Below are 13547 nucleotides of genomic sequence, written 5' to 3'. Positions count from 1 at the left end.
TTCTTTCATTTTTGAAAAGGCCTCTGCAAAATGAAAGCAGCGATCTGATTGGTTGCTATGGGCAACTCAGCAACTTTTCCTCTGGACAGGATTTGATAAATCTCCCCGATAGTTTTACCAGGCGTAGCGCAATAGTATCACTGTTTGTTATCGGGACTAGAAGCTCAATGGAAAAATGTTGTGAAACCACAACCCCCAGTATGCCCGGACACTCCAGCTGGGAGTGGTAGTTTTGCAGTAGTCGGATAGCTACGCGTAGAATACTGCTATATGGGTTTATTCCATTCAGATGTTACGTAGCCTTTCTGTATTTAAGTCACTTGGCAACCAGATTCCCATGCCACGCCATGATGTGCCACAGGGGTAGAGGCTATTTTAAGCACTTGCCAATAATAAAGGTAGTAAAATTCCAGAGTGCTGTTTAGGTTTTTAATATAGATGGCCGGCGCGGCGCAATGCCACCCGCTTCCCCAGCAGGAGCCATCTCTCCTACTACAGCTCCCATCATGGACAGTGCTCGTGAGCCCTGAATGGCTGATATGCCGCCCGCTCCCCCTGTTAATAACATTTGATAGTGTGGTGTCTAGGTGGTGCAGGTTACGGTGTAGGGTCTGTTGGTATTAATCCTTAATTGTCGTGACGCCAGAATGAGGTTTCCTTAGGTAAAGGGTCCTACCGCCAACCGTCCCACAAACGGTAGGGAGAAATAACTTATTGTCCACAGCAGATATTTGATGAAACCGGAATGAACTTTACTGCATATTTTATGCAACTGCAGATAACAGAACAGTCTTTAGGTAGAGGACCGTATTTCAGCCGGTTCCTCACAGGTTTGCTGGGACTTCTGAGAACAATGAGCTTTGATTTGCTAACCACTGTGCTACTGATTTTATGATAATTGAGTTGCAGTAGTCACACAGGATTTTAGTAGTTTTGAGTTGGATGACTCACGTTTTAGTGGCTGCGGAAGATCAGGCTTCAGGCCTAGCTTGAATTGATGATGAGATATAGATTGATGTGCTTGCTTTGAAGTGCAGGGAGCGAATTAAATGGCAGCAGCCCCTTATATATCGAGTGGGCAGGTACAAAGCTCATTGGTCAGCAGAACCTGTCAGTTCTGACCTAAGGAAGTATGGGTATGTCACATGACCCAAAGGTCCTTAAACCATAGCATAACATAAATTATTTAAAGGCACATGACCTCTAAGGTCCTAGACAGAGGATTACTATAATTAATTATATAAATAAATATATACACCAATACACATTAATATGAGGCGACTAGGGTTTAGCCCTCCAGGAGAGCCCTACTAGCATGGAGGGACTCTGGCTGAGGGGACTTTAGACAGAGGGACAGGACCATGTCCTGTACCGGGATACCACAAAAGCATTGGGTTTCAGAAGTGAAAAACAAAGCGATAAATCCCTCAGGCCCTTTTCTACTACTACTCCCAACATCGAACAGACTGTTCCATGATGGGAGTAGTACTACCCTTGGCTGCGGGGATCTGTGGAAAAAAAACCTTTGTTTTAATAAACGAAACAATAATAGTTCATGCGGATTCCATGTTAAATCTGCATGCATTCTGCACAAATTCAGCAGAAAGTCAACTCCATTGACTTCAATTGGATTCCGCAGCCGAAGTGCGGAAAAATATAAGACCAGACTTAGATTTTTCCTGACCACGGAAAGCAGAATTTCAGCAGCGGAATTCTGCATGCGGAGATTCTGCTGTTTGAATTAACTTGCAGAATCCCATTAAAGTTAATGGGCAATGAATTCATGCAGAATTCCACATAAAAAATTCATGTGGATTTTCTGCCGCGTGAACGTGGCTTTAAGATAAGTTTAAATTCCGCACGAATTCTGCATGCATTTCCACACCAGTTCCGCACAAATTTAATCCCCATTGACTTCAATAGGATTTCGCAGCTCAAGTCCGGGAAAATATAAGACCAGACTTAAACTTTTCCAGAGTGTAGAAAGCGGAGTTTTCACATCAAACATTTTGCAGCAGAAATTCTGCTGTTCGAAGGACCTTGCGGAATCCCATTAAAGTGAATGGGCAGTAAATTTAGGGGGTATTCCGTGGAGAACAGTCATGAGGAATTCCATGTGGAATTTCTGCCGTGTGAATGCGGCCTTAGTGAGTATCCAGGAGGGTGGACAGGGGTAGCAGCAAAATGAGACACCAATATAATAAAACTATGTTCACACGTCAGAATTTCTGCATGAAATTCCGCATGAAAATCCTGCATCAATTTATAGCCAATACACTTCAATGGGATTCCGCTGTCCCATTCATACAGCAGAATTTCCGCAGCAGGAATCCCATTGAAGTGAATGGGCAATTTATTTCTGCCGAATTTTTGAGCAGAGTTCAGTTCTAAATGTTCTGTTGCAGATTTTAGATCTGAGTTTACACCCCGTAAGGCCCTGCACTCAACATAACACATTTTTATCAATTGTATTTAAAACTGTGTATTAAAACACAATTGCCATTAGGGGTCAGAAGCGAGCTCTTCCCCTTACTGATAGAAGTAGAGCAATCACCCACCTTCATCTGGAAAGACCACGCTGAACTATAAGTGGCCAAAAACCTTCCTCCCAGTCTCCCCAGACTCCGCTAAGCATGCATGTGTATTTTTTCAATAGGGAGAGGAGTGAAAGTCGCAACAATTCTCTTGTCAACACAAACAGAATGATTCACTGTTGACATTCAACCTGGTACATTTGAAGAACCCATATACATTAGATGATCATCTGATCTTGCGGAAATCGGTGGGCTTGGCTGTCTTTATAACTTCTATATATCCTGATCAAAGAGAAATAGCAGCAGCAGTATACAGATAGAGCTAGAGGGGAATTCTATAACTACTATACATCCTGATCTCATAGAAATAGCAGCAGCAGTATACAGATAGAGCTAGAGGGGAGTTCTATAACTACTATACATCCTGATCTCATAGAAATAGCAGCAGCAGTATACAGATAGAGCTGGAGTGGAGTTCTATAACTACTATATATCCTGATCTCATAGAAATAGCAGCAGCAGTATACAGATAGAGCTGGAGTGGAGTTCTATAATTACTATATATCCTGATCTCATAGAAATAGCATCAGCAGTATACAGATAGAGCTGGAGGGGAGTTCTATAACTACTATATATCCTGTTCTCATAGAAATAGCAGCAGCAGTATACAAATAGAGCTGGATGGGAGTTCTAAAACTACTATATGTCCTGATCTCATAGAAATAGCTGCAGCAGTATACAGATAGAGCTGGAGTGGAGTTCTATAACTACTATATATCCTGATCTCATAGAAATAGCAGCAGCAGTATACAGATAGAGCTGGAGTGGAGTTCTATAACTACTATATATCCTGATCTCATAGAAATAGCAGCAGCAGTATACAGATAGAGCTGGAGTGGAGTTCTATAACTACTATATATCCTGATCTCATAGAGATAGTAGCAGCAGTATACAGATCTAGGGGAGGGGACCGGAAGCGAGCCGGAGTGGGGGGAGTCTAGACAGTGAGGATGTCATCCTGTAGTTCATAGGAAGGCATCTGACCCAGAAATGACATCCTGTTCTGAAACATTACAGGAGTACTCTGGCAAAAAACAACTTATCCCCTATCCACAGGATAAGAGATAGGTAGCTGATGGCTGGGACAGGGACCCCAGTACTCGCAGTGAGGAGCGACTGTCGCCTACCGGTAGACCGCACGCACTCCATTCATTTCTGTAGGAGCGCAGGTGATGGACGAGAGCTGTATTCTGGTCTTCTCAGCTCTCCCATAGAAATGAATGGACCGAGTGCTGGCTGCAGCAGCCGCTCCTCACTGACTGCCGGGTCCCGTCCTGTGAATAGGGGATAAGTTATTTTTTGCCAGACATCTCCTTTAAGCCCTTTAAGGTTTAAAGTGTTAGGCTGGTGATCACATGACCAAGTTATAGTAATAAAACAAATAGATGAAGGTGCACGGGAATGAAATAAATGGCGCTGTATGACTGGTGATAGTAAGTGTGCATGATATGGGCAAAAAAACAAAAAAGACTCTGGAGTCCTTCTTTAAAGGGGAACTTTTTTTTTTTTTAATCATCTGGTGCCAGAAAGTTAAACAGATTTGTAAATTACTTCTTTTAAAAAATCTTAATCCTTCCAGTACTTATTAGCAGCTGAACACTACAGATCTCTCTGCTGACATCACAAGCACAGTGCTCTCTGCTGACATCTCTGTCCATTTGAGGAACTGTCCAGAGCAGCATGTGTTTCCTATGAGGATTTTCTCCTACTCTGGACAGTTCTTAGAATGGACAGAGGTGTCAGCAGAGAGCACTGTGCTCGTGATGTCAGCAGAGAGCTCTGTGTTCCAAAAAGAAAAGAATTCCAGTACTTATCAGCTGCTGAATACTACAGAGGTAATTCTTTTCTTTTTGGAACACAGTGCTCTCTGCTGACATCATGAGCACAGTGCTCTCTGCTGACACCTCTGTCCATTTTAAGAACTGTCCAGGAGTAGGAGAAAATCCTCATAGCAAACATATGCTGCTCTGGACAGTTCCTAAAATGGACAGAGATGTCAGCAGAGAGCACTGTGCTCATGATGTCAGCAGAGAGCTCTGTAGTATTCAGCAGCTGATAAGTACTGGAGGGATTAAGATTTTTTTTATAGAAATCATTTACAAATCTGTTTAACTTTCTGGCACCAGTTGATTAAAAAAAAAAAAAAAAGTTTTCCACCGGAGTACCCCTTTAAAGGGGTACTCCGGTGGAAAACCTTTTTTTTTTTTATCAATTAGTGCCAGAAAGTTAAATAGATTTGTAAATTACTTCTATTAAAAAAAAATCTTAATCCTTCCAGTACTTATTAGCTTCTGAATGCTACAGAGGTAATTCTTTTTTCTTTTTGGAACACAGAGCTCTCTGCTGACATCATGTCCACAGTGCTCTCTGCTGACATCTCTGTCCATTTTAAGAATTGTCCAGAGTAGGAGAAAATCCTTATAGCAAACATATGCTGCTCTGGACAGTTCTTAAATGGACAGAGATGTTAGCAGAGAGCACTGTGCTCATGATGTCAGCAGAGAGCTCTGTAGTATTCAGCAGCTGAGAAATACTGGAAGGATTAAGATTTTTTAATAGAAATAATTTACTAATCTGTTTAACTTTCTGGCACCAGTTGACTAAAAAAAAAAAAAAAAGTTTAAAGGGGTACTCCAGTGGAAAACTTTTTTTTATTTTTTATTAATCAACTAGTGCCAAATTACTTCTATTAAAATTACTTCTATAAAAAAAAAAATCTTAATCCTTCCAGTACTTATTAGCTTCTGAATACTACAGAGGTAATTCTTTTTTCTTTTTGGAACACAGAGCTCTCTGCTGACATCATGTCCACAGTGCTCTCTGCTGACATCTCTGTCCATTTTAAGAATTGTCCAAAGTAGGAGAAAATCCTCATAGCAAACATATGCTGCTCTGGACAGTTCCTAAAATGGACAGAGATGTCAGCAGAGAACACTGTGCTCATGATGTCAGCAGAGAGCTCTGTAGTATTCAGCAGCTGATAAATACTGGAAGGATTAAGATTTTTTAATAGAAATAATTTACAAATCTGTTTAACTTTCTGGCACCAGTTGATAAAAAAAAAAAAAAAAAAAAAAAAGTTTAAAGGGGTACTCCAGTGGAAAACTTTTTTTTTTTTTTATCAATCAACTAGTGCCAAATTACTTCTATTAAAATGACTTCTATTAAAAAAAAAATCTTAATCCTTCCAGTACTTATTAGCTTCTGAATACTACAGAGGTAATTCTTTTTTCTTTTTGGAACACAGAGCTCTCTGCTGACATCATGTCCACAGTGCTCTCTGCTGACATCTCTGTCCATTTTAAGAATTGTCCAGAGTAGGAGAAAATCCCCATAGCAAACATATGCTGCTCTGGACAGTTCCTAAAATGGACAGAGATGTCAGCAGAGAACACTGTGCTCATGATGTCAGCAGAGAGCTCTGTAGTATTCAGCAGCTGATAAATACTGGAAGGATTAAGATTTTTTAATAGAAATAATTTACAAATCTGTTTAACTTTCTGGCACCAGTTGACTAAAAAAAAAAAAAAAAAAAGTTTAAAGGGGTACTCCAGTGGAAAACTTTTTTTTTTTTTATTAATCAATTAGTGCCAAATTACTTCTATTAAAATTACTTCTATTAAAAAAAAAAAATCTTAATCCTTCCAGTACTTATTAGCTTCTGAATACTACAGAGGTAATTCTTTTTTCTTTTTGGAACACAGAGCTCTCTGCTGACCTCATGTCCACAGTGCTCTCTGCTGACATCTCTGTCCATTTTAAGAATTGTCCAGAGTAGGAGAAAATCCTTATAGCAAACATATGCTGCTCTGGACAGTTGCTAAAATGGACAGAGATGTCAGCAGAGAGCACTGTGCTCATGATGTCAGCAGAGAGCTCTGTAGTATTCAGCAGCTGATAAATACTGGAAGGATTAAGATTTTTTAATAGAAATAATTTACAAATCTGTTTAACTTTCTGGCACCAGTTGGTTAAAAAAAAAAAAAAGTTTAAAAGGGGTACTCCAGTGGAAAACTTTTTTTTTTTTTATTAATCAACTAGTGCCAAATTACTTCTATTAAAATTACTTCTATAAAAAAAAAAAATCTTAATCCTTCCAGTACTTATTAGCTTCTGAATACTACAGAGGTAATTCTTTTTTCTTTTTGGAACACAGAGCTCTCTGCTGACCTCATGTCCACAGTGCTCTCTGCTGACATCTCTGTCCATTTTAAGAATTGTCCAGAGTAGGAGAAAATCCCCATAGCAAACATATACCAACTAGACCAGTGTTTCCCAACCAGCGTACCTCCAGCTGTTGCAAAACTACAACTCCCAGCATGCCCGGACAGCCGAAGGCTGTCCGGGCATGCTGGGAGTTGTAGTTTTGCAACAGCTGGAGGTACGCTGGTTGGGAAACACTGAACTAGGTGATTGGCAACCGCAGTTCCAACGCCGACGCACATGACATGTTCAGCGCCGTCGTCCTTTATGTCGCAGTTTAGATACAAGACTCTATATATGAGCTATATGAAAGCGGAATGACTCATACCATTACTGTCTATAATTCTGCGCAACAGCGTTTTTATATTCTATTTTATTCCGGCCCTCGCTGCACTATTCATAGATAAAGGGAAGATTCCGGAGACTGACAGGCCGCAGCTATTTTCATGATGAAAACCCATCCCGTATAGGAGAATAGAAGCAGATGGTGAATGTATGTGTGAATAGCCGGGTATCATTTTATCCTCGTGTGTGCGTGAAATGCTTTGTCAGGGGGGAATCAGCGGCGGCAGATGAATTATTACTTGTACGCGGGCAGGGGCGTAGCTATAGGGGGTGCAGAGGTAGTAGTTGCATCAGGGCTCTGGTGCCCAAGGGGGCCACAAAGCACATCTGCCCCATAAGGGTATGTTCACACTGAAGGTTTGGAGAGGAATTTCCGCAAGTAATTCTGCTCGCTTAGGCTGGGTTCACACTACGGAATCTCTGGGCAGAATTTCTGCCTGAGATTTAACCAGCGGCACTAAGACCGCACGGACTGTATTGCCGTCCCCATAGACGGCAATGCATTTCTGGGTGGATCTTTTCGGAGATCTGCTCAGAAATGCATTGACACCTATGGGGACGGCAATGCAGTCGGTGCGGTCTTAGCGCCGCCGGCTAAATCTCAGGCAGAAATTCTGCCCAGAAATTCTACAGTGTGAACTCAGCCTTATTCCTCTCCAATTCATTCATAGGATGTAATTCAATGTCTGCTCCTCAGTTCACACTGAGGAATTTCCGCTGGCGGAATTCTGTCGCTGAATTCCGTTCCGCATGAAGAATGAACATGTTCTTTCTTCATGCGGAATTCGCGTCATAAACCCATAGAACTCAATGTAACATTTTTTTTTCAGTCCGCCACACTTTTGCGCAGAATTCGCACGGAAATTGCGCGGATTTTGCACGGAATTACAGCAAAAAAATAAAAAATAAGAATTCCGCACTGAATTCTGTGTGGAATTCCGCACACATTCTGCGCGGAAAAAAATTGTCATTTTTGAGCAGATTTTTTCAGCGGAGAATTCCGCGCAAATATTAATCAGTGTGAACATACCCTAAGAGACCAGTATTATAAATGGCACATGGGCCCTGTTGTAAATTTTGCATCGGGGCCCAGAAGCTACAAGTTACGCCTCTGCACACAGGATAGGGCTATTTTGAGAGTGCACCCATGACTCCACTTTATAGACACCCTAAAACATACAGCAGTCAGGGGGCTGATGCTCTTCTCAAAAGAAACACTGATTTTCCTGCTATCCTCCCTAAATCTCAATGCAAGGCAAAATCCTCCGTAACATGCAAAGAGTGGAAGTGACAAGTAATGCCGAGTGACACCATCATAGTGGGTGTCCACAGAAGTGCGAAAGTCTAAAAGTATCACCCGCTAAGGCTGAATGTTGCTGTTAGGCAACCAGACAACCTTACTGTGCATTAAAGATTAAGTTACTTAAATTAATCCTGAGTTATATCCTGTATTATACCCCAGAGCTGCACTCACTATTCTGCTGGTGAGGTCACTGTGTACATACATTACATTACTTATCCTGTACTGATCCTGAGTTATATCCTGTATTATACTCCAGATCTGTACTCACTATTCTGCTGGTGAGATCACTGTGTACAGACATTACATTACTTATCCTGTACTGATCCTGAGTTATATCCTGTATTATACTCCAGAGCTGTACTCACTATTCTGCTGGTGGAGTCACTATGTACATACATTACATTACTTATCCTGTACTGATCCTGAGTTATATCCTGTATTATACTCCAGAGCTGCACTCACTATTCTGCTGGTGAGGTCACTGTGTACATACATTACTAGCTGATCCTGAGTTATATCCTGTATAATACTCCAGAGCTGCACTCACTATTCTGCTGGTTAGGTCACTGTGTACATACATTACATTACTAATCCTGTACTTATCCTGAGTTATATCCTGTATTATACTCCAGAGCTGTACTCACTATTCTGCTGGTGGGGGTCACTGTGTACATACATTACATTACTTATCCTGTACTGATCCTTAGTTATATCCTGTATTATACTCTAGAGCTGTACTCACTATTCTGCTGGTGGGGGTCACTGTGTACATACATTACATTACTAATCCTGTACTGATCCTGAGTTATATCCTGTATTATACTCCAGAGCTGTACTCACTATTCTGCTGGTGGGGTCACTGTGTACATACATTACATTACTTATCCTGTACTGATCCTGAGTTATATCCTGTATTATACTCCAGAGCTATACTCACTATTCTGCTGGTGAGGTCACTGTGTACATACATTACATTACTAATCCTGTACTGATCCTGAGTTATATCCTGCATTATACTCCAGAGCTGCACTTACTATTCTGCTGGTGGGGTCACTGTGTACATACATTACATTACTTATCCTGTACTGATCCTGAGTTATATCCTGTATTATACTCCAGAGCTGTACTCACTATTCTGCTGGTGAGGTCACTGTGTACATACATTACATTACTAATCCTGTACTGATCCTGAGTTATATCCTGTATTATACTCCAGAGCTGCACTCACTATTCTGCTGGTGGGGTCACTGTGTACATACATTACATTACTTATCCTGTACTGATCCTGAGTTATATCCTGTATTATACTCCAGAGCTGCACTCACTATTCTGCTGGTGAGGTCACTGTGTACATACATTACATTACTTATCCTGTACTGATCCTGAGTTATATCCTGTATTATACTCCAGAGCTGTACTCACTATTCTGCTGGTGGGGTCACTGTGTACATAATTACTTATCCTGTACTGATCCTGAGTTATATCCTGTATTATACCCCAGAGCTGTACTCACTATTCTGCTGGTGAGATCACTGTGTACATACATTACATTACTTATCCTGTACTGATCCTGAGTTATATCCTGTATTATACTCCAGAGCTGTGCTCACTATTCTGCTGGTGAGATCACTGTGTACATACATTACATTACTTATCCTGTACTGATCCTGAGTCATATCCTGTATTATACTCCAGAGCTGTACTCACTATTCTGCTGGTGAGATCACTGTGTACATACATTACATTACTTATCCTGTACTGATCCTGAGTTATATCCTGTATTATACTCCAGAGCTGTACTCACTATTCTGCTGGTGGGGTCACTGTGTACATACATTACATTACTTATCCTGTACTGATCCTGAGTCATATCCTGTATTATACTCCAGAGTTGTACTCACTATTCTGCTGGTGAGGTCAATGTGTATATACATTACTAATCCTGTACTGATCCTGAGTTATTGCAATTTAACGCTATAATGTGATTTAGTGTAAAATTGTGATTCCTGGTGCCAGGTTCTCTTTAAGGACAAATAATCACAAACACGTAGAGATTGTATCTAGATTAAATTCCCCCCAAAAATAGAAGCTCATCATCTTACAGACGGCACCGAATTATACAAGACAGGGAGCTGGCGCCGGAGGCCATGTTATGACTCGAAAATCAAACTGAATAAAAATTGGGAAAATAAATTGACTAAATAAATACACAGGTAAGTCATTATTACTGGGTCAAAAACATGGTCGCCATGGAAACCCGGACGAGTTACATTGTCACTTCCCGCAATAACATCCTTGGTGATTCACCGCAGACTGCGACATTTGGAAAAACGTCTTAATATAGACACAATAAAAAAAAAAAAAAAGTGTCCGTAGATACAATGTTATGGAAATAAAGGGTCCTTGGTGAAACGGCAGGGTTCTTAGGGTGTTAGCTAGTGCAGGGTTTCCCAACCAGGGTGTCTCCAGCTGTTGCAAAACTACAACTCCCAGCATGTCCGGACAGCCAACGGCTGTCCGGACATGCTGGGAGTTGTAGTTTTGCAACAGCTGGAGGCACCTTGGTTGGGAAACATTGTAGATCATGCATAGGACAGTATCATGGATGGAGCTATAATGATACTACCATAGGGGTGCACTTGTCACTGTCTGCAGATTCACTAAAGTTATACCTGGACAGAAATCTATAAATTCTTCCATAAGTTATGGGTAGGAAAATATAAATTATCTTAAAGGGGTTATCCAGGAAAAAACTTTTTATATATATATATATATATATATATATATATATATATATATATCAACTGGCTCCGGAAAGTTAAACAGATTTATAAATTACTTCTATTAAAAAAATCTTCATCCTTTCAGTACTTATGAGCTTCTGAAGTTGAGTTGTTCTTTTCTGTTTAAGTGCTCTCTGATGACTCGTGTCTCGGGAACCGCCCAGTTTAGAAGAAAATCCCCCATAGCAAACCTCTTCTACTCTGTGCAGTTTCCGAGACAAGCAGAGATGTCAGCAGAGAGCACTGTTCCCAGACAGAAAACAACAACTCAGTCCGTGTCAGGAACTGTCCAGAGCAGCATAGGTTTGCTATGAGGATTTTCTCCTGCTCTGGACAGTTCCTGATACGGGCATGGTTCAAAAAGGCTGCATTGGCAGCCGAAATGTTGCACTTGTATTTGTGAAATGGAATAAAGACACTTTGTATTTTTTCTACTATTGGAGTGCTGCGACTATCTTCTATTGCTGTATCTGGATTGGGGTCTCATACCGGGCCCAACTAGTTGCTCGCACCCTCTAATTTTTGCACTTTTTTGGGGTTGTGCTGCTCTTCCAGTATTTTTTCTATCTATCTATCTATCTATCTATCTACTTTCTATCTATCTATCTCATAACTATCTATCCATCTATCTTCTATCTATCTCATATCTATCTATCTATCTATCTCATATCTATCGCTCTATCTCATATATATATCTATCTCATATCTATCTATCTATCTCATATCTATCTATCTATATCCTTTCTATCTCCTATCTATCTCATATCTATATATCTCGTATCTATCTATCTCTCATATCTATCTATCTCATATCTATCTATCTATCTCATATCTATCTATCTATATCCTATCTATCGCTCTATCTCATATATATCTATCTATCTCATATCTATCTATCTATGTATATCCTTTCTATCTCCTATCTATCTATCTCATATCTATCTATCTATCTCATATCTATCTATCCATCTCATATCTATCTATCTATCTCATATCTATTTATCTATCTATCTATCTATATCATATCTATCTACTATCTATCTCATATCTATCTATACATCTATCTTCTATCTATCTTATCAGCTGCTGTATGCTCCACAGGAAGTTCTTTTGTTTTTGAATTTCTTTCCAGTCTGACCACAGTGCTCTCTGCTGACACCTCTGTCCATCTCTTTCCATGTCAGGAACTGTCCAGAGCAGGAGAGGTTATGGGGATTTCCTCCTGCTCTGGACAGTTCCTGACATGGACAGAGGTGTCAGCAGAGAGCACTGTGGTCAGACTGGAAAGAAATTCAAAAACAAAAGAACTTTCTGTGGAGCATACAGCAGCTGATAAGTACTCGAGGGATTAGGATTTTTAAATAGAAGTTTTACAAGTCTGTTTAACTTCCTGGCACCAGTTGAAAATGTTTTCCCACAGGAGTACTCCTTTAAGGATGGTGATGATGCTGTGTGACACATTTACAGTGACAGCTCGGGTCCCGGAGGTGAAGGACTTTGGAGCCCATTGTGAAATACTGGAGTAAAAGTCATCGGCCTCCAGGTGTTTGTCAGATCACTTCATCCTGTTCTGGAACATCCAGTTTTTTTAAGTTACATATAAAGGTTTAACGTTTAATCTGTTAAATTGTATGTGATAGAGGGAGAGCTGATGTGAGAGATTTAAAAGGGAACTCCTGCAAAGAAGAGTGTCAGAGTGTATGTTCAGACTCATGACACGTGACCATGGTAACAATCACTCATGTCAGTATGGCCACCATGTCACCACTGGAGTCAGCCTATGACATACTCCAGAGCTGCACTCACTATTCTGCTGGTGAGGTCACTGTGTACATTACATTACTTATCCTGTACTGATCCTGAGTTATATCCTGTATTATACTCCAGAGCTGTACTCACTATTCTGCTGGTGAGGTCACTGTGTACATACATTACATTACATATCCTGTACTGATCCTGAGTTATATCCTGTATTATACTCCAGAGCTGCACTCACTATTCTGCTGGTGAGGTCACTGTGTACATACATTACATTACTTATCCTGTACTGATCCTGAGTTATATCCTGTATTATACTCCAGAGCTGTACTCACTATTCTGCTGGTGAGGTCACTGTGTACATACATTACATTACTTATCCTGTACTGATCCTGAGTTATATCCTGTATTATACTCCAGAGCTGTACTCACTATTCTGCTGGTGAGGTCACTGTGTATATACATTACATTACTTATCCTGTACTGATCCTGAGTTATATCCTGTATTATACTCCAGAGCTGTACTCACTATTCTGCTGGTGAGGTCACTGTGTATATACA

The sequence above is a fragment of the Hyla sarda genome, chromosome 11 (assembly GCF_029499605.1).
Source record: "Hyla sarda isolate aHylSar1 chromosome 11, aHylSar1.hap1, whole genome shotgun sequence".
Classification (NCBI taxonomy): Eukaryota; Metazoa; Chordata; class Amphibia; order Anura; family Hylidae; genus Hyla; species Hyla sarda.
This window is presented reverse-complemented; position numbering follows the sequence as displayed.